The sequence below is a fragment of the Cavia porcellus genome, unplaced genomic scaffold, assembly GCF_034190915.1.
Source record: "Cavia porcellus strain 051 isolate PalLab524CR breed Dunkin Hartley unplaced genomic scaffold, mCavPor4.1 scaffold_24, whole genome shotgun sequence".
Taxonomy (NCBI): domain Eukaryota; kingdom Metazoa; phylum Chordata; class Mammalia; order Rodentia; family Caviidae; genus Cavia; species Cavia porcellus.
This window is the reverse complement of record NW_026947507.1, coordinates 38,442,318-38,468,678: the sequence shown is the minus strand read 5'-3', so window position 1 is coordinate 38,468,678 and position 26,361 is coordinate 38,442,318.

The following is a 26,361-nucleotide window of genomic DNA, read 5'->3' as shown; positions in this document are numbered from 1 at the left end:
TCATTTATTAAAGAGACTGTCATTCTTCCAGTGAACCTGTTTGGATCCTTTATCAAAGATAAGGTGGTTGAGTGTATAGTGTATTTGTAGTTGTGGTTGTATCTTCTAATCTATTCCATTGATCTTCGGCTCTGTTTTGATTCCAGTGCCATGTTGATTTTACTGCAGTTGCTTTGTAGTATAACTTCAAGTCAGGGATTGTGATGCCTCCTGCCTTGCCTTTGCTGCTTAGAACTGTCTTTGCTGTTCTAGGTCTCTTCTCACTCCTGATGAACTTTAGGAGTGATTTCTCTACATCTATGAGGTATGTTGATGGTATTTTTACTGAATACCTGAATCTGTTTAATAGTTTTGGGAGAATGGCTGTTTTCACAATATTTATTCTTCCTATCCATGAGCAAGGGAGGTCTTCCCATTTTCTGAGATCCTCTTTGATTTCTTTTTTCAGTGTATTATAATTTTCCCTGTATAGGTCTTTCACTTCTTTTGTAAGAGTAATCCCTAAATATTTCATTTTTTTGGTTGCTAGTGTGAAGGGTGTGGCTTCTCTTATTTCTCTCTCTGTGATTTTGTTATTAGTGTATAGTAATCATATTGATTTTGTATCCAGCTACATTGCTGAATTTATTTATTATATCTAAGAGTCTTTCAATGGAGTTTTGGGGGTCTTCTATGTAGAGTACCATGTCATCTGCAAAAATGATAATTTAACTTCTTCTTTTCCTATCTTTACCCCTTTTATTTATCTCTCTTGTCTAATTGCTCTGGCTAATATTTCCAGTACTATGTTAAATGGCAGTGATGATAAAGGACATCCTTGTCTTGTGCCTGATTTTAAAGTAAAGGCCTTCAATTTTCAGCCATTTAGTATGATACTGGATGTTGGTTTGTCATAGACGGCCTTTATTATGTTGAGGTAAAGACCATCTATTTCAATTTTCTGTAAAGTTCTTAGCCTGAATGAATGTTGGACTTTATCGAAAGCTTTTTCTGCATGTATAGAAATGATCATGTGATTCTTACTATTGGCTTTATTGATATGGTGGATTACATTTATTGATTTACATATGTTGAACCATCCCTGCATGCCTGGGATGAATCCCACTTGGTCATGGTGTATAATCTTCTTGATGATTTGCTGCATCCTATTTGCCAATATTTTATTGAGGATTTTTGCATCTGTGTTCATTAGGGAGATTGGTCTGTAGTTCTCTTTTTAGTTGGGTCTTTCTCTGGTTTTGGTACTAGAGTAATATTTGCTTCCAGGAATGACTTAGGAAGGATTTCTTCCTTTTCAATTCCATTGAGCAGTTTGAGGAGTGTCGGCATTAGGTCTTCTTTGTATTTCTTGTAGAATTCTGCAATGAATCCGTCTGGGCCTGGGCTCTTCTTTGTAGGTAAGGACTTAAATACATTTTCAATTTCATTAATAGAAATTGGGTTATTCATCAGTTTTACATCCTCTTGACTTAGCTTTGGTACTTCATATGTTTTTAGGAATCTGTCTGTTTCTTCTGTGTTATCAAACCTTTGAGAGTAGAGATTTTCGAAATAGGTGTTGATGATCTTCTGTATTTCTATAGAGTCTGTAGTTATTTCACCTTTTTCATTTCTTATTGCAGAATTTGAGCTCCCCCCCCCCTTTTTTAAATAAGGTTAGCTAGAGGCTTATCAATTTTATTTATTCTTTCAAGGAATCGACTCTTTAATTCATTGATTCTTTGATTGTTTTCTTAGTCTCTATTGTATTAATTTCTGCTCTGATTTTTTTAATTTCCTCTCTTCTTTTGGCTTTGGGCTTGACTTGCTCTTCTTTTTCTAGATGTTTGAGGTATAGCATCAGGTTATTTATATTTATTCATTCTGTTTTCCTAATGTGGGAACTCAGTGCAATACATTTCCTCTGAGGATGGCTTTCATTGCATCCCATAGATTCTGGTAAGTTGTATTTGTATTTTCATTTTCTTGTAGGTATTGTTTAATTTCTTCTTTAATTTCCTCTGTGACCCACTGATTTCTCAAGAGTGTGTTATTCAGTTTCCATGTGTTTGTGGGATTTTTGCAGTATCTTTTATCATTAATTTCTAATTTCAAAGCGCTATGATCCGATAACATGCAAGGGATAATTTCAACTCTTTTGCATTTATTTAAATATGTTCTGTGAGCTAATATATGGTCTATTTTAGAGACTAACCCATCTACTGCTGAGAAGAATGTGTATTCTAATGTTGTTGGATGGAACACTCTGTATATGTCTATCAAGTCTATTTGTTCACATGTGTGATTCAGTTCTGTTATTTCTTTGCCAATTTTCTGTCTGGTTTATCTGTTCCTTGGTGTCAATGGTGTGTTAGGGTTTCCTGTTACAATTGTGTTACTGATGATTTGATTTTTCATTTCTGTTAATACTTGTTTTATATAACACGTGCTCCAGAATTTGGTGCATATATATTTAAAATTGTTTTCTCTTTCTCTTGAAGTTTTCCCCTAACAATTATGTAGTGACCTTCTTTGTCTCTTCTGATCATTATTGATTTAAAGTTCACATTGTCTGCAAACAAAATGGCTACTCCTGCTTTTTGGGGGGTTCCTCTTGTGTGAAGTATTATTTTCCATCCTTTGACTTTCAGTCTGTGAGTTTCCTTTTGGGTTAGATGGGTTTCTTGTAGACAGCATATGGTTGGATTTTGTTTCTTGATCCATTCTGCCAGTCTGTTTCTTTTAATTGGTGCATTGAGACCATTTACATTAATGGTTATAACTGTTATGTGTTGGCTTATTGTTGACATGTTATCTTTCTGCTGTTGCATCTTTGTCTTTCTATTCTGTTTAATTATCTGCTTTGCTTAGTGTTTTTTTTCCTAAGTGTATGTAAACTGTCTTTCAATATTTTTTTCAGGGTTGGCTTGGTGATCATGAAGTTCTTCAGCTGTTCTTTGTCATGGCAGTGTCTTATTGCATCATCGATTTTGAAGGACAGTTTTTCAGGGTATATCAGTCTAGGTTGGAAACCATTTTCCCTTAGGATCTAAAATACTTCACTCCATGCTCTTCTTGACTTTATTGTTTGTGCTGAAAAGTCTGCTGTGATTCTGATAGGTTTTTCTTTATAAGTGATATGTCTTCTCTCTCTGACAGCTTTTAATATTCTATTCTTATGTTGGATTTCTGGGATGGTGATTATTATATGTCTGGGTGTAGTTTTATTTTGGTTACGACTATTTGGAGTTCTGTATGTTTCACTGATCCTGATTTTGGTTTCCAATTTCATGTTTGGAAAATTTTCAGCTATTACTTCTCTAAATATCCTCATGATGTCCTTTATGTCATCCCCTTCTTTTTCATTAATCCCTATCAATCTTATGTTGGTTTTTTTTGGTGTCATCTTGCAGTTGTTAAATTGTTATTTCCTGATTCTTTGTTATTTTTAAAAGATCTTTCCTTTCCTGTTCACTAGCTGCAATCTTGTCTTCATGGTCTGAAATTCTATCTTCACTTTCATTGAGGCAGTTTTTACAGCTTTCAGTGGAATTTTTGATTTCCTGTATATCTCTGTGCATCTGCTTTATGTATTCTGTTTGTTTCTTATATTGCTCATCTAGGGATTCTTTTTGTTTAGTTTCTCTAACTTTTTAACTGTTTTCTTTAGATATATTCAGCATCTCTTTCATTTCTTTTATTATTTCTTCTTTTACCTGTGAGATTATTTCTAGTTTGAGTTCCCTTAAACTTCCCGGAGTTTCTTGTTTATTCAGTTGCTATTATGTCTGTTATTTGAGGTGTATGGCATATATTTTCTTCTATATGCATCGCTCCTAAGGTTTCTTTGGGTGGTTTCTTTGGGAGGTTTGAGATTGTAATTTGGTCTTTCGTTTGGTCACTTTCCTATATTTCTGTGTTTCAAGTGTTTCGAGTGTTATTCTAAGGCTTCCTCAGGGTCTGTTGGAAATCCTCTTCTATGCCCTCAGCTCCTGGGATTCTGGCACCCAGTTCCCTGGATTGATAGAGAGTCACTGGTGGTGGAGCAGGCCAGCTCAAGCCCAGCCTCTGGAACTGATGGCACCTGCCTGCTTGCTTAGCATTCCACAGTCCTTCAAGCATAGCTGGGAACGGCAGCATTATGTTGATAACAAATCCAGATAAAGATAGTACACCAAACTAAAATCAAAATCCCTGATGAATTTAAAATCCTCAACAAAATACTTGCAAAATAATCCAATAGAATATTAAAATATTATACACAATGACCAAGTGGGATTTGACCCTGGAGTGTAAGAATAGCTTTACACAGACAAATCAACCAATGCAACACACAACAATAACAGAAGGAAGACAATGGTAAGATTGTCACAGCTGCCAAAAAGCATTTAACAACCTTTCATTCTAGAAACACTAAAATTAGGAATACTGTAAAAAGAAACTATCTTAATGTTATGAAGATCATATTTTTTGAAAAGCACCCAGATAACATTATACTTACTGGTCAAAGCCTAAAATTTTCCTCTAAGATTGGGAACAAAGTAAGAATGTTCACTTTTACCATTATTTAACATAGTATATAAAGTACTCTAAGTCCTAGCCAGAGCAGTTAGGCAAGAAAAATAAATAAGAATCATCTGCACCAGAAAGGAAGAACCAAAATTTTCTCCATTCATAGGCAACATGGACTTATATGTATCAAAATGCATAAAGATCACACACATACACACTCAAGATGAACAAATTCAGTGAAGTTACAGGATACAAAAATAGCATGAACAACAGTTGTGGTGGGGCATGGTGTCATATACCTGTAATCCCAGCACGTGGGAGGCTGAAGCAGGAGGGTCATTGTGAGTTCAGAGCCAATGCAGGCTATAAAATGAGTTCAAAGCCAACCTGAACTGTGTGGTAAAACCTTGTTCCCCAAAGACCAAAAAACAAAAAACAAACAAAAAACTAGGCATGTTTCTATACACTAACAATAACAACTACAAAAAAGAAAATAAGGAAACAATTCTATTCATGATAGCATCAATATGAATAATTTTTTAGAAATAAATTCAACCAAGGAAGTAACAGATTTATATCCCAAGACTATTAAACATTGCTGAAAGAATCCAAAGAAGATGAATTAGGCATTATATTGTTAAAAAATGTCAGTACTGCCAAAAAATTCAACACTATCTCTACTAAAATCCAATAGTATTTTTGCAAATCTAGAAAATTATCCTAAAATTCATATAAAATCTCAAGAGATCTCAAAGAGCTAATTTTAAAAAAAATAACGAAGTTGGAAGACGTAGTAGTTCCTGAATTTAAAATGTATTACAAATCTACAGTGGGGAATTGACATAAAGACAGACATTGGAACCAATAAAACAGGATAGAGTCAGAGATAAACTCTCAAACATATGATCAGATAATTCTTGGAAAGTGTGCTAAGACCACTCATTGAACAAAAAAGGAGAGGGTATTTGACAAGTAGTGTTGGGAAAACAAAATGTTCACATGCAAAATAATAAAGTTGGAGTCTTCCTCAAAAGTTAATTCAAAATAGATAAGCAACCCAAATGTTAAGACCTCAAACCATAAAAATCCTGGAAGAAAGCATTAGGGTAACATTTCAGGACACTGGATTTGATGATGTTTTCTTGGATATGACACCCAAAATACAGAACAAAAACCAAAATAGACAAGCAGGAGTGCATCAAACAGAAAAGTTTTCATCAAAGGACCCCATTAAATAGTTAAAATTGTACCCAGAGAATGGACGAAACCATCTGCAAATTGTACATCTAATAATTGATTAATATCGAGAACTACAGTTCAACAGCAAAATCAAATAATTCACTTTTAAAATGATCAAATAATTTGTATATATCTCAGTAAGGAGAAAGTACAAATGGCCAAATACACATGAAAAGGTTCTCAACTTGGTTAATTATTAAGGAGATACAATCAAAAGCACAGTGAGATACTGCCTCACAGTTGTTAATGTGCATAAAATGGAATGCATAAAAATGGAAAATAAATGTTAATAAGGATATGAAGAAAGTGGATGGGAAAATAAAATTGCACAATCACTATAAAAATATACTATGATGATGCTTCAAAATTTAAGCATAGTTACCATGTGACCCAGCAATTTCATTTCTCATTCCAAACCTGGAAGAATCCAAAACGGTTCTCAAAGACGTATTTATAAGCCAGCTGTTGTGGTTATTTAAGTGTCTCCCCAAAGCCTCATGCTATCATGGCAGTGGCTGAATCTAATATTTGTGATTGGTTCATCATCTAGCACTGGGATTGGCAGGGTGAGTGCTGCACCACCAGGAGTGGAACTGGCATTTATACTATAAGGGACAGAAGGAGATGGGCCTTCCCTCCTTTTTCCTCTTCTTTTGTTGCTTGCAACCATTATGTTGCCCCTTGTACCATGCCACCCTGCCTTGGAGCCAGCTGAATATATATTGAAGCCTCCAAAAACTGTAAGTTAAATAAATTTTTTGTTTCCTAATTTTGGGCATCAGGTATTTGTCTCAGCAATGAAAGGAAAATAACCAAGACACCAGGTCATAACTGCATTATTCACAATAGCATGATAGAAGTGACCCAAATGCCATTAGCAAGTGAATGAACAAAGAAAATGTAGTATATGCTATTTATTATGAAATATCATTTAGCTTTAAAAGGAAAATGATTCTGACATGGTTTACATGGGTGCATCATAGGAATACACGAAGTAGAAAGTCAGTTATAAAAAGACACATATCAGATGGTACCATGTAGATGAGGTACCTAGAAGGGTCAACTTCAATGAGACAGAAATGGTGGTTGACAGGTGTGGGGAGGCAGTGGAGGTAGGGTGAAGCTAATGAAGAGTAAACCAATGACTCCAGTAGGAAATAGTAGAAGGTTGTTAAAAGAGGAGATTATTAATGTCCTGGAAATGGGGACTCCCTCCTGCCCCACCCCATAGCCTAGCATCAAAGTACCAGGACTCACAGACTCCAAAGAGATGACAGTGGGTGATACCACTCCACTCCACGGAGTCACCTTGCGGGCTGCTATTTATCAAGTGATATCAGAAAAGCCCTCTTGCTGGAGACAGAAGAGCAGTATCAGTTCTTCGACTGATGTGGATTGTGCAAAGAAGCTGTTCCCTCCTCTTCGGGGCAGATGGGTGTTGCTTTTCTGCATGCCACTGAAGCACTCTAAAGAGCACCAGATATGTGTGCTGGGAACATTGGCCCACAAGGGAGGCCCAGTCCTGGCACCCCAGCTGGGAAACCCCCATAGGGCCTTTGGGAGCTCTCTGATGAGTGCACCATGGAGAGGTACTCAAGAGCAACTTAAAATGTATGGTATATGGCAGTGCACAGTGTGCTGCCTGCTTCTGGTCCTGACTTTGCAGGCAGGTCTCCTCAAGCCACATGAGACTTGCAGGCCAGGTGGTGTCCCGTACCAAGATCATGGAGCACACTCCTCCTCTTCCCAGTTCTCATGAGCCATGGAGAGTGAAGAAGAGAGCCTGTGGTATCTGTGACTCAGCCACAGAAGCAAAATGCTAGTTCCAGCCCAGGGAAAAGGTGGAGGGGACCAGATGGAAACCCCACTTGGTACAGCAATTCTCATTCACCCTGTGCTCTACACTCTGCACAAAGGCGTAACGCTGCCCACTCCACTGCATTCCTCATGGCTCCTTATGCTCCACCACTATGCAAGAAATGTCTTCTCTCTCAATTTCTTTTATTCCTTGCCATGTCTCCCAAACCTGCATCACACATGTGCAGGTATCATATCCCTCCATACCCTCTCTTCCTGCAAAAGAGGACAGTCTTATTATACTCACAAAGATGAACAACTACTAACACTTGGGACAGTAGAAGCTTGTACATTCTTTTAAACTCTTGTGTTATGCACATACAGTAAAATATAGCATCACACAATAAGTGAGCAAGTCCCTTGTTGGGGCACGAGGGACTGTGAGCTCTTATTTGAATGCAATCTTGAACGATATTTGTAGTCATTGTCTTCATAGTAATAATGACTAATTTTAACATGAATGGCTAATATTAATTACCAAGAGCTTAAATCTGGAAGGTCTAGTCTTCAATATTTCTCTATTTCTCTTACTTCTCTAAACAATAAGTGGCTCAACAGAGACATGAATCTGAATATGATAGAGTAATTATTCATAGTACTACACACCTTCTGTCCCAGTCTAATGCTAACTATTTTTATTTATCTCTTTTTATCGATAGGAAAATTTAGATTCAGACCAATGGAAAATCTGGCCAGAGATTATCCAGATAAATTAAAGGACTGTTCCTTGAGCAGGACGTAATAGTATATTTGGTTGAAAACTAAAATAATTTAGTTCCCAATATTTAAATGCTACCACCTAACTCCATAATTAACCAAGTTAATCAAGAAAGGCATTTTTACCTATCTGCACAATCAAAAAAATTCTACAAGATTTTTAAGTGATTCCCTGGGAAAGGAGTTTGCATGTGTTTGCTTCAGTTCTGAACGAACATACATTAGAAATGTATGGGTAATACTGTATTAGTCTTCTGTATTATCCTTATGATACTTTTAAAAGCATTGATAGGTATTAAATTTTTTGCCCTTTTAGAGAGGGTCTGATTAGGAAAAAGTCAAAAAAATAATGACGGTTACAAATCCTATTTTACTCATGGTGCTCTAAAATTGAGAGTATATTGTTCACAAAAATAGCTCACAAGAAAAATAAATATTGTTATAACCTAGCTATGTACAGAAAGTTTTAAATGTTGACACTTTATTCGTTGGGCATTTTCTGATTTCACAACTGAGTTTATTAGGTCAATAAAATAACCTTGATGTTCAAAATACTGGAACTATTTAGAGTGTGACTGGGAAGTCATACTAATGATTAGCATATATGGGGTAATTCCTGTGTGCAAATCTTTAATTCATTTGATACCCAAAAATACCCTAACCAATAGCTACCATTATTATTTCCATTTTACAAATAAGATATGTGAGTATGTTAGCTAGTTTCTGTTGTTATAACAACTACATGAAATAACTAATTTATGGGCAGGAAAAGTTTACTTTGGCCCATGTTTTTAGAGGGTTTAGTCAATGGTCACATGGCCCAGTTGTGTTTGTTCCTACGGCAAGACAGCACAGCAGGGAGGGAAGCACGTGGTAGAGGAAGCTGGAAACTAAAAGAGAGAAAGAGGAGAGGCTGGGTCTCAATATTTCCTCCATGAGCACAGCCCTTACAGCTCTGTCTCTCACTGGAACCATCTATTGAACCTCAGTAAACCATTGGCTAGGGACCAAGTGTTTAATACATGGGCCTTTGTAGGACACTTAAGCTCCAATCTATAGCCGTGAGGTTCTGAGAAGTCACCACAGGAGCTCAGTAAGCAACAGAAGTAAGGCTTGCACCCAGGCAGCCAGGATCCTTCCTGACTACTGCACCAAAAGTATGATACAGTGTGTGTGTGTGTGTGTGTGTGTGTGTGTGTGTGCATGTGCCACAAATCCCCCTCAAAACCCGACCCCTCCCTTTCAATACACCCCTCCCATCACCCTTGCCACTTTCTGCAGGAGCTATGAAAGTCCTCTTTCACAAGCAACTTTACAAGGTATGATCAAAAATATGGCAGATGGCGCTGCAACTGCCCTCCAATAGAAAAGCAGGCTTGTAAAACGCATTGTGGTTGATGCCTTCAGCAGCCTTAATCAGTGGATCTGACACCGCAAAGTCAAAACGATCACAGAAGGAAACATTCTGAGTAAATTCAGGGCATCAAGGCAGCCTCAGCGGCACAACTAGCAACACTCCCACAGCAGGGCTTTCGGAACTGCTTCAGAGAGGGGCAAGGATGACAAAATGAATGAGTTCAAAATGAGGGCAAGTAATTTTAGGGGCATTAGGCAACATGTCTTTTACCGCAATAAAATGTGTGGTATAGACATTCACCTTATATTTTGATCACACCGTGTAGTTTTCATATTATTTTAAATTCTTTTAACTCTTTTTGAAAAATCCTTTAACTCTCGAGGGGTTAAAAAATATCTCTGTGACCAACTATTGCCTCACTGAAACTTGGTAACCACTAAATATGAGTGCCAGCAGCTCTCCGAAAAGTTAAAAGCATTGCACAAATGTTAGCATTACTAATTTTATTGGCTTGAAATGCCATTCTTTTTAAATAGTCCCTGAATAGATGATATTGATACTCTACATTCAGAACTGAGCTTAGCTAGTCCAAATAGCATTCAGCACGAAGTTCTTTTGGAATGCCTTACACTATTTCTCTTATCCTTCCAAAACTGAAAATCTCATTCTATGATGTCAGTCAGAAAGAGGATACTAGAAGGGGAAAAGGTTTTATAATTATTTTTATTAAAAACAATAATTCTCTATCAAATCACCTTCCATTCTAAATTGGAGTCGTTATGAATGTTGGCTCTTTCCTCAAATAAAATACATCCTCCAAGAACATTTACCACTGATGACATGCAAAGGGATGTGCCAGCTCACCAAGAGCATTTCCAAAGATCGTTTCCAACAGTAAGCATGCTCAGTACTGACATCAAGATGGGGCCACATACAGCTTGCCTCCAAAGAGCTAAGTACAGCGAGGCTGGAAGGATTCATTCAAAAGCATGATCTTCTGGTATGTTTTCCTAAAAAGAACAATAGTACTTAACATGTGTGTCTCATACATTCCTTCTGCCAGGAAGCCCTATTTTGTTTTAAAAATCCAGAGTGATAACACCTTCTTGTACGGAGCTTTTTGGCAAACAGTGGACAGTATGCTACACTCAGAATCAGAGCTGCAAGTTGACCTGGTGAACCCCACCCCACCCCCATCCCCCAACATTTAATATCCTGAGCTACTGAGCTAATGGTGCTTGTGTTAGAAACAGCCAGGACAAAGGTCAGCTGGTGAGGAATGTCCCTAGGACCCTACTCAGCCAGCTCAGTGAGGCTGATGCAGAAGGGCGTGATGGTGAGAAACTAGGACCGCAACTGTTTGAGGCCTGTTATCTGAGCCAATGTAAACACTGAACCACAAATACTTCCCCTTCCTCCTCCAGGATCCAAATGTCAATTGCTTCCAGCTTCAGAGTTCTGAATCCCTACCACACCTCCCTTTGATTTGAGTTTCCTTGGAGAGAGAACAACATGACTGACTCCATCTGTGTGGTAAAACGGAGTCTCTCTAGCTGAGTAATTAGGAGATGCAAGGCGTGCCCCAAACCTGAATCCCTAAAATATAATTCACCCTAGAGAAAATCCTGGCCATCTACCAAACGACCACACAAACAACAGGTCAACTTCTCAAAAGGCCATCCTCTAGGTGGGTGGGACCCAGGACAAATGAGACTCAGTTCTGGAGGCCAACTTGGAAGGTTCAAAGGGTATGAAGGATGCCACAAAAGTCTCCCAGCAAAGTTCTCCTGGGAACTAGGACTGAAGGGCAAAATAGATTTTCAGCTGGTCCTTACTCTTATTCCCAAACTCTATGTTCTTTTGGACCATATTATAACATCCATATTTATTAGCAAATTTATCTTTCACCTTTCAGCTTCAAACCAGTTGACCCAATGATCCAGTAATAACCAGTTTGCCAAACAGTTAATCTGTTTTAAGTGCTTTCTTCACATCAGTATTGCTCTAAGCACACTTTTGGTTATCTGTATCAGTTTTTATTTATTGCTATAACAAAATACCTGAGCCTGGCTAAGTTTTAAAGAAAAGAATTTTACTTATAGTATTAGAAGATGAAAATCCAAACAGCATGGTGCTGGCTCTGGTGAGAGCACCCTTGGATGTGTCACATCCTGGTGGATGGCATTATAGTGGGATTTCAAGAGAGAAGGAGTGTTTCTGTAGTGAGATCAGAAGCCAAAGAGAGACATGGGGGCCAGGCTGCCCTTCTATAACAACTCTGTGGTGTGAACAAACCAAGGTCTCATGAGAACTTCATCAGTGTCTTCTAAGGGTGTTTCCTCCAGTGACCCAACCAACTTGTAGGACGTCCCATCCCTTTAAGATCTCACTATCTGAGTACTACCACACTGAGGACCAAGCGTCCAACACCTGACCCACTGAGGACATAACCAAGTCCACGAACCATTTTTTTTTTTGGCATTTTTGTGCTATGCTGCTTAAACTAAGTCCAATGCTTCAGTTGTTTGCTATCTAATGCATCTCTTTCCTACCCTATACCAGCAATTATTGCTCTATTCCCAGACCTGGGAGGACACCAAAACGTGTTTTGAGGTTTGGGCTGTATTTTTACCTGGTATTTTTAGCAGTTTGTTAAGTGGCGGTGATGGAGAGGGAGCAGAACTAATGAACAGTGTTGTGTGTTGGTTGGCGCTTCCTAGTGGCACCTTCCAAACTGCTACTGAGTTCTTGACTTTGCTGATCCTCTTACCACCTCTGTGCAGCCAACCCCATCCTTCCTCCCACACTCCAATTTCCAATTCGTATTTCCAGGGCAGGATTTTCTTTCTTTCTTTCTTTTTTTCTGGTTCCAGCTCCCAAGCCACATTTTCATGATACATAATTTCCCTTGGGTTCATAGGTTGGAATTTGACCTCTGGTCTGACAGAGCCCTGATTTCTGGCAAGTCAGAGAATGCTTCTTATGAGAGCGACTTGGAGCTATTGACTGCCGTGGCTGACCCTTCCCAGCCCCCATGCAGATCCACATGCTAGCTCCTCATGACTCAGTGGTGTTCATTTTCAGAAGTGAGGAACCCCCGTTCACATCTTGTATTTATAGGATTCTTGGGAAAGTGAGAAGTAGCAGGAGAGGGAAGGATATGGGCGTTAGAGTCTGATGGGCTCGGATCCCACTTCTGTTTTAACCAAGAGTCGGCGCAGTGCCATCGGGAACAATCTTGTCTCTGCAAGTCTTGATTTCCTGTCTATGACATGTGAAGATAACGACCCCTTCAGGAGCTCTTGTAAAGAAGAAGTATGATGACTCATAAGACATTGGGATTATTTCTTTTTTTTTTAATGTAACATGCTTTTTCCTGCCTGCAAATCCTCTCACATGCTATGCTTGTGCCTGGAACATTCTTCAGCTTGCTCCAACCCAGAATCCCCCCTTGTGCTTGGTAACTGCTACCATGCAAGCTTTAGTGCATGTACATCTTCCTCAACAAATCCCCCCACACCCATCCTTCACCAGCCTAAACAATCACCCCTGTCTATGTTCCTAGAATAACCTGGCATTTCTGCATTTCATTCAGATTTCCTTCATTGCTACCTAATGCTCTTTTTGTGTCCCAAGCTGCCCGCCAGGATAACATGTTATGGTAGTCTGCGCACTTCCTTAGGCTTCTCTGGGCTGTGATAAGTTTCTCAGATTTTCCTTGCTTTTCACAGCTGTGATGAGTAGAGTTCAGTTACTGTATAAAATATTCTTTGTGTGTGTGCATGTGTGGGCATATACATGTGTGCAAGGTTTTGATCATAGTGAATATCCTCATGGTTCTGGGGAGGGATTCTCATCACATCATCTCAAAGGTACCTCCACGTGACATAATTTACCACTTTGGGTGTTGACCTTTATTATTTGTTTGAGGTACCTTTTGTAAAGGTAGACTTTGTCATGTTTCTCCATTGTAAAGTTAGTCTTCCCCCTTTGTACACTGTACTTTTGGGAAGAAATTGCTATGTGAAGCCCCTGTTTAAGGAATAGTGGGTTATGGTCTACCTCCTTCCATAGGGGACTGTGCACCTACATTATCTGGAAACCTTGTGCATGGAAGAACTGTCTTTTTGTCCTCAATTACAAATTTATTAATAATTTATGTATATCACTATGGATTAATGAATAGTCACCCTGTACTTTAGATTTATAATTTAATACTGCATTATTTACTTTGTTGTTCATATCATTCCAGCTTTGACCATCAGAAGCAGTTTCAGATTAGCTCCTGTGTTTCTTTGACATGCCTCAAACTGTGTGTGTGTGTGTGTGTGTGTGTGTGTGTATACAATGCAATACTTTCTGAAACTGCTAGATACTCCAGCCTCCTCTTATATATTTCCTGTCCCAGTCCTAAAAGCTGTCAATTCTCCAGATAACTCTGATCCCTTTTATTGGAGAAGGTGTTAGAAACTATGATGTTTGTACTGAGTGTGCTCATTTCTACTAGAGAATTCTCTTAGCTGACAGAGTGAGGGAATATATACATTTATACTAACCCATCGATGCACAAGCATTGGTAAATATCTGTGTCTATATCTATACCTATAGCTGTCTGTCTGTCTATACATATCTGTATCTAGGTTGAACTAAGCAGGAGTTGTACTGGTATCTCTAAATGTAATCCAGTACTACACGAATCATTCCAGTTTCCCCCTTGCTTGCTTATCTGTGCTTTTCCATTTTAACAGTGAGAACCTGGATCACTCCATTTGCTGTGCGCTTATACTAAATTGCTCCATTGTAGAATATGGGTACAGTGGTTTCCAAAGGATTCCCAAATATCCCTACAAGAAACAACTTTACCAACAAGAAATATCGTGTTTGTCCCTATAGTTTCATCTCACAGTCTTCACTCATTTCCAGAGTTACTTAGGTCAGCATTTTCTTGGCCACCCTTACCCTTTCTGCTTCCTTCAGTGAGGTTATTGTGTACATTTGCAACACAGCTGAACTATTTACTCTGTTCTGAGATTCCCTGAACTCCTCTATGATTTGTAGAAGTATGCACACACTAGGGTTCACTTTTTCTACTGTAAAGTTCTATAGGTTTTGAGAAACATAGGATGCCATGTATTCACCATATATTATCTCATAGTCAGATGCACCATGCTGAGACTCCCCTATGCTTTAGCTATTCAACCCTTCTCTTTTCCTTTCTTGGGCTCCTGGCAATGCCAGATGCTTGCCACCTCTTTCTAGAATCTCATATAAATGGAATAATACCATACACCACTTTTTCAGATCAGCTGCTTTACTTCACATTATGTGACTCTGCATATGAACTCTTTTAATAGTTCATTACTGAGAACTAACAAGATGTCATTAACGCTCTGAGTACAATAAGCATACACCTCAGTTCAGTCAGGGCAGCCCTTTTTTATGTGTGTGTCCCATTCATTATGCTATTTTCAGACAACCAAGTGTCTCAATTTGGAAAATACGTTTTATGGTCATCTTAGTTCTGGGCTATCGTGAACTATTCAAATTGTCTCACCTTGTGTAATTTGCATTCTAATGGATAGGGATAAACAGTAAAAAAACAAACCTGGCAATTTATTGTGCTACTACAAAGGGAAGAAAGAAAATAGTAACAGAAATAAATAAGCTGCGGGTTACTTTAGATAATGTGGCCAGAGAAAATATCTTTGAGAGTATCTATTTCCACTGAGACATTCAAAGAGCCAGGTAAAGAATCTCTAAGAAAATAAAAAGAATCTTAATGCAGGAATACCTTGTCAAATTTGAGGAAGATAAAGGGTCTGAGGAGGATGGTATAAAATGAGTTTGGTGAATGTGGTCAGATTAAGGGAGTCTGGACTTTTTCTAAGCACACTGGGAAATCACTAAGCATCTTAAGCTGGGAAATAACACTGTGTGGCTCATATTCTACAATTGCTTTGCCTGCCATAGAGAGAAGACTGGAGGAAGGTATGCATGAAGTAGGGGCACCAGCGAGAATCTCTTGTTGTGGTCCAAACAAGAAGTGATGCTGGCTAAACTCCATAGTGCTGATGGGAACGGAGAGAAGTAGATGGATTTCAGTGATACTTTATAAGAACTCTGCGGGATTAGATGTTCAGTTAAGGAAACAGGAAGTGAGATTCCTTCCTAGATTTCTGGCTTGGAAGCTGGATGGCAGAATTTTTTACTAAGGAAAGCTAAGAATTGGTAAGGAACAGTTTTGTGGGTGACAGGTAAAGTTTAAGGCATCTATTGCATATCTACACAGTGATACCAAGCAGGTCATTACATCTATGAGTGTGCAGCTTGGGAGAGGGCTTAGAGCCGAAGATCAACTTTGAGAATCTTCATTCTGTATTATCTAAAGCTAAAGGGTAAGAATTCATAAGGCGCAAGGATTGCTAGCACGTAAGAGTCAGAAATAACTCCTAAATTCAAGTATGTATTGGTCTCCAAGTAAAGGAGTAGCCAGAAAAGTAGAAGAAAAACAGGAATTCGAGCTCATCCAAACAAAAGGAAATTGTTTTAAGAAAAACAGGTGGTCACCTTTCCCACACGTTAGCGAACTTGAGCAGAGTGAGAAGAGGGCTGGATTTGGCAACCCAGAGAGCACAGTGCTCTGGACAGAGCAGCAGCTGCTGGACTGTGGAAAGGAAGGCAGAAGGTGCGCTTCAGGAGGACATGCGATGGTTCGGTTTGTCCTATAGCTCATATAATCCACGGCAGTGTAGGCCATGGAGGTTTTGGCTTTGGTGGAACCCAGTGCTTAGAGATTCAGTGACATTTAAACCTCTCTGTCCTCATGAGGGTTTCCAATGTCTACGGGGTAAGCAACTTATAACCAGGGTATAAGCTAAAAGTCGCACTCAAAGGAAGAGAACTATTAAAAAAACCTTCAAAGACTGCATGCTTTAGTTATGACTCTTTTGTTCTCCGTTTTCTTTCTTTTGCAATTGTCATTTAGGTATAAAGAAACTGGTGGTCTCCTCAAATTTCTTCAGTTTCTTTATTATCACCAGTACTGTACTTATACAAATCTAGAAAATTATAACTCTTGCTATTCTATTACACTGGATCATTTCAAATTTACGAGGTAAGCTAACCATTTAAAAAATAAATTGAGACCACTAAAGCAGCTTTAAAACCCCCAATCATAGTAGCCAAACCAAGAAGTTAAAGAGAAAGGGAATTTATAAGCGAAATTCCTCACCTAAAATGGGAGGAGATGAGAGATAATATTTCACTCTTGACTTTTAAGACCTAAGAAATTATAGAAGAAGTATACTTTAGGGTTGATTTCCAGGCTTCCTAAAATTGTTTGCAAATGCCTTTTGGGATAAGTAAGGCAAAAGAAAACAACCAGGGTTTAAGACAGGAAAAGAACTAAGATTACCAGCCAGCCTGGTAAAAAAAAAGATGTGACACACCCAGTCTTACTGCGGAACTCAGCCTAGGTAAGCAGTATAAGCCATGGTTCTGGGTTCTGGGAGTTCTAGGGATTGTCATTTCAAAACCAATAAATGGAAAATGAGCTCAAGAAAAAACAAGAAGAGAAAAATAGCCATGAAAAGTGAGCTTACAAGATACACTTCACATAAAACAAAAGATAAACCCAGCAAAATCAACAATCAGATTATAAATTCACTACAGATAAGATAGAAAAATGATCTGAAATCGACTTCCAAATAAGTATGTTTAGGAATTTCAAAGAGATGAATGAATATTATCTACAAATAAGAACAAAGTTATAAAATGAATGTAAAACAAATGTAAGTGAACATTTAAAAATATTGAAATCTGGGCCAGGGATATAGCTCAGTGGCACAGTGCCTGCCTGGCAAGCACAGGATGAGTTCAATTTCCAGTCCCCCTCCAGAAAAGTTGAAATCATAAAGAGAATATACAGCTGTCAATCTAATAAATTTAATGATATGCTAATCTTTGACTGGACTTAGAAAGAAGTACAATGCTTTCTCTAAAGAGCACGTAAAAAATAGAGATAATTTAAGAAGGAAAGAACTATTGAGAGTCATTAATTAGGACTTCTAATTTCCATTAAATAATAGTTCTTGAAGGAGAAAATATAAGAGAGATAAACAAGGCAATATTTAAAAAGAATGGTAGCTGAGAGTTTTCCCATGCTGAAGAAAGACATGAACGCTTGGTTTATAAATATTCACCAAAACTGAGCAAAGTAACTGGAGAGTACAAGAAAAACAGAAAACTACTTTGAGAATATAAATGTCAAAAGTGGACCTTTAACTTTAAGAGAAAAGTTAGGTAAATTTCTTTCTGGCCTTGTAGCAACGATTTGTTAAATAATACACTAAAAGTACTAAACTCAGAAAAGATTGACAGTTTCAACTACTTTAAGAATTTTTTAACTTCTGCTCAGAAAAATAACATCTTTAAAAAACTTAAAAATCAAATTATAAGCTGATAAAAATATTCATATAACCAATGAAAAATTGAGAATATATTGCTAAAATTTTCATAAATCAATAAGAAACAAATGGTCCAATTGGAAAAATAGATTTTCTGAGTTTCATAAAAGAAAATATATAGGCATTTCTCATTTAACAACCAAGTTCTATTCCCATGAATAGGTGGTTAAGAGAATTAGTCACTAAATGAGGAATTGTATATAAAATGTACATTACACTATTCAGACCAAAGACATAGTCAAAGGAAATTCAACATCATTACTTTGCTTTTATTTGCATAACTCTTACATGCAGTAGTGTATATATAACAGAACATAAAGTGATAGTACTGTACTATACAGTACAATCAGCAAAAATTACAGTACTATATAAATAAGATGTACTGTACAAAAAGGACACTGAATGTCTATAAACAAGATTTACAGAAATGTACGAAAAAATGAAAAAGGCAAGTCATTAGTCCTAGTGGCTGTGGATCATAAGTACAATCTTGAACAAGTAGTTCACTAAATGAGAAATATCTGTAATAACAAATGTAATGAATAAAATGGGAGATTTGCAATTGTATTAGTAATCAGAGAAGTTCAAATCCAGACAAAATAAGATGTCTTTTTTTTCATTGATTTTATTTGTAAAAATTGAAAATATCTGAGTATATTGACTTTTGGTCAAAATATGTCAATCAGATCACATATATTTATCCACTGCCAGGATAAATTGATAGTCATTTTAAAAAACAATTTGGCATTACTATATAAAGTTCTTATATCCCACAACTCAGTAAAAAGATACAGAATTTTTAAAAGTTTAGTACATGTGTTTTAAAGGGATATGTACAAAGACATCATAATGGTACAGTTCATGCTATCACAATACTTGTCCTAGATTATATGTCCATTATCAGAGAAAAGTTAAAGTGTGGGTATTCATACATGGAATATCTCATAACAAAGAAAATTTAAAAACTGTACCTGCATACAATGACCTGAATGAATTATCAAATATTGTGTGAAAAAGAAAGTCCTCAAAGACTACTTATAGTAAGATATTCTTCTTATATAGTCAAAAGTAAGAGCAAATAATTTATTGCAGAGGCATCCATATATACATGGTAAAACAATTTTAAAAGCCCAGATTAGAGATATAAGATCCAGATGAGAGATAACTTCTGAGAGGAAGATAAACAGGAAGGATGTAGTAGGGAAGGAGTCCACAGAGATATCTTTTTGGTGATACTTCGGTTAAGTTTTTACGTTTATTCTATATTAGAATTAAGCACTAGACATTTATATACATACATACCAACTATAGATATAGATATATACCAATTTACATCTGTATAAAGATATATAAGGATAGAGACATAGTAGTTATTGTTACGCAGCATGGATAATATATACATAGACAGATAGATACATATATCAATGAAAAGATCACAAGAGCACTAATATATAAAAGGAAGGCCAAATATGTAATAGAATTTTTCCAAAATTAGAAAGACATTATGAATAACTTTCTATCAGTAAATTTTGAAGTAGATGAACTAGGTAAACTTCTAGAAAAATCTAAGTTCTCAAAATTATCTCAAAAAAGTAAAAAGTCATCAGTATCCTTTAAAGTAGATTAACTAGTAATAACAAGTTTCTTCTTACTCACATAAAAAACAGCCTACCAACCTAATGATTTTATGTGCTAGTTTTTCCAGGCCTTTGAGGAATAAATATTTCTTATATAAATAAGTTCATCAGATGGAGGAAGTCATATAATTTATTTTATAGGATTAATATAAAATTGACCAAATCTATACAAAAATAAAATAAGAAAAGAACATACAACTCGAACTCACTTATGAGCACTATGTCAGAATTTCAGACTATTAATAACTTAAGTTCAAATAGATATTGTTTCTTAATTACAAGAACGACACTGGCAGTTGAGATCTTGGTGAGTGTGTGAGTCCGTAGAGAAGTTGTTTTATTCTGCTTTTTGTTCCTCCAAGACGAATACCTTCACGGTTGTGAGACTGAATGTCACACATCACAACAGACACAGGGGTAGCAACTGAACAGAAGCCTAGCAAGGATGACTGCTGTAACAGGGACAAGGTTTGTTGTTGTTGTTTTTTTTTTTTTTTTTTTTTTTGTCTTTTTCATTTTTATCGGTACCAGGGATCGAACTCACGACCGCCTGCTTGCCAGGCAGGTGCTTATGCCGCTGAGCTAAACCTCCAGCCCCAACAGGGACAAGGTTTGAGGAAGTCCCCAAAGATCAGTATGTTGGAAACTCGGTACTTAGAAAGGTGAGCAGTGAAGCGTGAGGTGAGGTCCTCAGTGCTGCTCACGGGTGGGATTAGTGTTGTCCTCTCTAGAGTGAGTTGTGAGAGTGAGCTTTGTGCCTGATTACATGATCTGTTGCTCTCACATATGCATTCCCATCCATGAGTTTTCTCACATTGCTGTTACCAAGAGGTTCTCGCCATAGGCAAGCTGATGTTCTTAAACATACCAAAGTGTGAGCTCAATAAACCGCTTCTTCCATCATATCAATAAAGCCAAAAGTAAGAATCACATGATCATTTCTATAGATGCAGAAAAAGCTTTTGATAAGGTCCAACACTCATTCATGATAAGTACCTTACAGAAAATTGGAATAGATGGTCTTTACCTCAATATGACAAAAGCCATCTGTTATGGATTGAGAACTGGTGGTCAACTTAACGCCAACTGGATTACATCAGCATGGCATTGAGCGAAGATGCTCCACCTGAGGAAAGTTGTCAGGATAAATAGGTGGAAAAAAAGAAAGATATAGAGAGTTGAGGCATTAAGGAGGCATTGTGGGTTCTCCTATGAGTTGCTGTCTGAGCTGTTGGTTCTCCTGGAAAAGCTTTGGTCTTCACATTGAGCATTGCTTGTAGAGTAATGTCATTGCTTCCTGGCTCCAGAGGGGAAGACATGTGCTGCTTGGTCTCCAGGATGAACTTATAACGCTGCTTCCTGGAATGCACCCAACTGTGCTTGTCGGAGTAATGTTGTACTCTATCATGTTGTACCTTATTGGATTGTATTACATGTCAAAGTATAAACAAATTTTCTATGGAAAATGAGATAATATAGTAGTCATTGTTTTGTTTTCTGTTATTTGGTTCTGAAAACCCTGTAATACTCTCATGCTCTTGAATGTTTTTATACTATTTTGTACTATGTTTGATACTATTGTATATGAAGTTATATTCAACTATTTCAAGGAAAGAGACATCCTGGTAGTTACTGTTAATTATGGGTTGTCTTCTGGTGAAATACTGTTTTGCTTACATTGTTCTGTTCTGATCTGCTCTGTTATGTCCTGTTTTGTCTTGATTTCTTTAAAATAAAAAAATAAAGTTCTCTTGAAGCTAAAAATAAATAAATAAACTGCTTCTTCAAAAATGATCTGCCTCAGGTGCTTTGTTACAGTAAGAAGAGGTAGGTTAATACACAGAAGGATGTGAAAACCAAAGTCATACCTCAGTGTGTCCAGAATGGAGTGCAGTTCACCGGGGCTTTTGTCTGAGTGTTCTTAGCTTGCTATCCACACAATATCTCAACAGCCAGGCCATCACAGCTCCTGAGAAGGCTGCTCCCGAGCAGAGGAGCCATCGATAGGAAGTATGGAGCTGAAGCTTTTCTCCCCAGGAGGCAGTGTTAGAACTCTAAACTTGCCCCCTGGAGTTTATATCACAAACCAAGATGATCAAAAACCCCCAAAGACAGTGAGGGTGCCAGACAATCACAAGACATTTTTGCAACATGTATAGGAAAGTTCAGACCTGCACAATTTAAGACAAAGAGAGAGTGGAGGAACACAAGGAGAATTTAAATATACTGGTTAAATCTCACAAATGAGATGAAGGAGGTTGTTCAAAATATGGAAGAGGAATGCAAAAAGAAAGGATGCTTTCCTGGAGGAAGAAGTGTGGGGGAAATGTCTAGAGGCATAGATACAGAAAATAAAATTGAAAGGAAAAATTCAGTTCATAGTATGAATCGAAACATGTAACCATTTTAAGAAGATCATATTTTAAACTCCCAGAAGTAGGACTAGGGATTTAGCTCAGTGGCAGAAGTGTCTGTTTGGCAAGTGTGAGGTCATGAGTTCAATCCTCGGTACCAAAAACAAAAACAAAAAACATGAAAACTCCCAGAAGACACCAAGAAAGTACTTTAAAAAAAAATAAACCTAAACACATATATTTAGAAATGCCAGAAGGAGAGAGAAAAAGCAAAAAAAAAAAAAAAAACATTAGAAATGCCAGAAGGAGAGAGAAAAAGCAAAAAAAAACCAAACACATTTGGGAGAAAATTATTAAATAAACAACTAAAATTTCCAGATTTCAAAAAATAAAACTTCCATGTTGAAAAGAGTACAGAATAATCCTGACTACTGACCACTTACATCTTAAACTGTAAAATCATTGAAATCAAAGAGATATTTCACAAAGCTTCCAGAAAAAAAAAAAAAGATCCCCTATCAAAAAAATGAGAATCAGGCTGGGGATTTAGCTCAATGGCTTAAGCACCTGCCTGGTAGGCACAAGGTCATAAGTTCAATCCCCAGTACCAAGAAAAAAGAAAATAAAAGAAAAGAAAGAGGATCAGTTTGACATCAGACTTCTAAATTGCAGAACCAAAGGCAGGTGACAATGAAGAAATATTCTCAAAATGTTGAATAAAATTTGTAAGGTCTAGAATTTATTTTACTGTATCAACAGAAGCATCCTTTTCGATTTAAGCATGTAATGAAGATATTTTACAAATAAAAGGATCTGTTACAAATACCTCCTGGTGAATACTCTTGAGAAATCATTCCATCAAGGAAAGAAAATTCAGGATAGTGCTATAATATAAGCGAAGGACTACAGGTTCACCAAATAACCATTATAACCTGGAATTTAAAATTCTAGACAATACCAACAAAATAAAGTGAGGGTGGTACAAGGAAGTAGAAAAAGAGAAGATAAACACTTTCACATAAGCACCTACATGCACAGAAGAAAATATTAGTTAATTACACCCCATGTGAATATCCTGATCAATAAGGTTTATGCTAAGAAATAAGAATAATTTAACATCAGAGAGTCTATTAGTGTCATTTACCACATTAAGGGCAGATGCAGTATTAGATTTAAGCTCATAAAGTTAAATTGAACTACTTATTTATTTGTGATTTCTTAAAAGTTTCCTAGTGAACTGGGAATTCAAAGAGCTTCTTTAACTTAGTATAATACTAAAGCAACATCACACTCAGTGAAAAATCTGAGGAATTTCAAGATCAGGAGGAAAACAAGCATTTTCTCCACTGTTGCTATTTTTAACAATATTGAATGTAAAAGGTTGAAGATGAGGAGAAAATCACAGCTATCAATATTTTGCTAATGAGAGGAAAAGAAAGTGCTCTAAAGGATGTAACAGCATGTATGTTTAAGTATGTGGGATTGATAACCATATTACTGAGTTTTTGTTGGATCGTTGAGCAGAACTGTTTGCAGTCTCACTGTTTGAATGTCCACTTTGTATACTTTAATTTTATAACTCAAACAACTATTTCTAAGATGACTGTATGTAATTTATCAACTGGTGATTTCTTCATGTTTATTTTTTTTGAAATTCTGTATTATTTCTACCCTTTTTTCTGTTTTGCTTTTTTTCTCTTCAAATAAAATTTAAAAAATATTTTGCTGATCATCTGTTATAGAAAAACTAACAAGAGCTGTCAGAACTAACAAGAGTTCAGTCAGACTGTTGTAGTTCTTCTAGACAGTAACACCAATAGAAAATAAATGAGAAAATGCATCTTATAGGTTATCTAGCATAAAGGTAACTCATGCAGATAAAAGTTTACAACTCATAATGATACAATGAAAGATTTTAATACAACAGAGGCTTACCATGTGCCTGGATGAGACAACATTCTAATATACCTTTTACTAGTGATAATACACTGTTAGAAAATCCACTGAATTATGATTCCAACCATGATGGCAATAACACAATGATATTTCTAGCAATAAATATATTTTTTAAAAATTGCTGAGTGTACAAATAAACTTAACTGACTAAATAAAAATTGGAATAAAATCATGTAACATTTTATAAGTTGTGAGTCACTATTTCTTTTACGAATTTTACTGGGATTCCAATAAAATCTATAAGGACGTTTTGGGATCTTGTATAAATTATTTTTAAAATTTATCTGGAAATATAAATAGGGCAGATGCAGAGTTAAATTTAAGCTCATAAAGATAAAACTTATAAAAAAGAATAATAATAAGGATGGAGTTTCATAACTATTTATAAACATTACTATTCCACCATAATGAAAACATCCCCAAGGATAAACGGATAAAAGAAACAAAATAGAAAATCTATTGCAGATAACGAGACATGTAAGAACTTAATATATGATAAAAAATGACATTTTTAGTTGTCCCAAAGCAGGAATATTCAATAACAGTAGTAAGGGGGTTATCTTAGCAACAGTAGGAGAGCTGCTTGTGAAAAAAACAAATTTGTAATCTTATCTTACAACATTATCACAATAGATTGAAAGGTTAAAAGACTTAAAGTGAACTAAAAGGAAGTAAAAAGCATATGAATCTGTATACCGGTGTGGGTCGGCTCACAAAGAAAAGAATGATGTTTCCAACAACATGAAATGACAATCCTGGGCCAGGGATTTAGCTCAGCCACACAAGCGCCTGCCTGGCCAGCTCGAGGTCTTGAGTTTGATCCCTGGTACCAAAAAAAAGAAAAAAAAAGAAAAAAGAAAAAAGCATCCAACATGTAAAAAAAATCAGTGTAAGTGAAATTTTCAGGGACATAAAACCAAGGAAAATATTACAGTATATTTTAAAAGTTTAGTATCTTCATTAATAGCTCTTAAAAGCATCAACACAGAGAAAAAAAAAAGATATAAACTGAGTCACAAGGAAAGAAATATAACTGGTTTATAATACAGGAAAAAGTACAACAAAGAAGTACTCTCATAAGCCCAAATTAAACAACCATGAGAGAAAATCTTTCACCTATAAAACTGGTAAAGAGGAAATAGGGCAAGAGAAAATTTCAGACATTGTTAGGAGTATAAGTTGCTTAAAAACAAAACAAATGGGCCAAACTCCTGCCAAGCTAGGACAGTACTAGCTTGTACTAGGACAGAACTTTCACTAACTATGTGAAAGTTCATAGTCTGTGGGTATTCTTTTTTTTTTTTTTTTTTTTTTTAATGTACTGGAAATCAAACTCAGGACCTTGTGCTTACCAGGTACGCAGTGTGCCCCTGAGCTATATCCTCAGCCCTGTGAGCAATCTTTGACTCAGCAATTCCATACCTGGAATTTACCAAACTACAATGAGAAAGCTCCAAAACTTTTGGGTACTGGGTTGTTTGTCACAGAGTTATTATAATTACAAAATGTTCAAAACAGGTTAATGACCAACAATCTGACTACAAGATATATGGATATGATGGTGTAAATCACAGCTACCAGAAGGGACATTCTATGTCGGATGCTTAATTACACAGAAAATTTCTAAAGATACTAAGACAAAGACCACAAGTTAGAAGATGCTATTACTTCATACTTAGAAAACTATTCTAAAAAGCATCTACAGCAGTGAATTAACAGATTTCTATTCCATAAGAGACTTTCTAAATGGTTTTAATTATCTTTATGTTTCTGTGGGTTTTGCAAATTTTATACCATGAACATATACTTGTTTTGTAACTAGAGATGTATAATAAATGTTAGTGGAACAATGGGATTGCAAATTTATTTTCTGCTTTCATCAATGTATTCACATGCAAATATATAGCAAGAATAAGTAGTATCAGCAAGTGTTAATAATCTATATATAGTGAGCCTGGCAAAGCAGGAGCATTTCACTTGGCTTACTCTATCTATTCTACTAATTGGCACAGGGACTCTAGTAGGGAACAACAGCTACAATTCCAAACCCAAAATCAAATAGCTTAAACTTTGGTAGCTGCTTCTCATGAACACACACTCGATTCAATGTGGACACATTCAGCATAGATACTAAGCACTTACTGAGGGGTACGTATGTAAAACAACCAGACAGTTGTTATTACCATCCATTCGTTCCTCCATGTGTTCACTTATTCTCTTATCTCTAACACATGCTTTGATTTTTTGTAATTAAGTTCTTAAATGATGTCCTATGAGAAGCTAGTTTC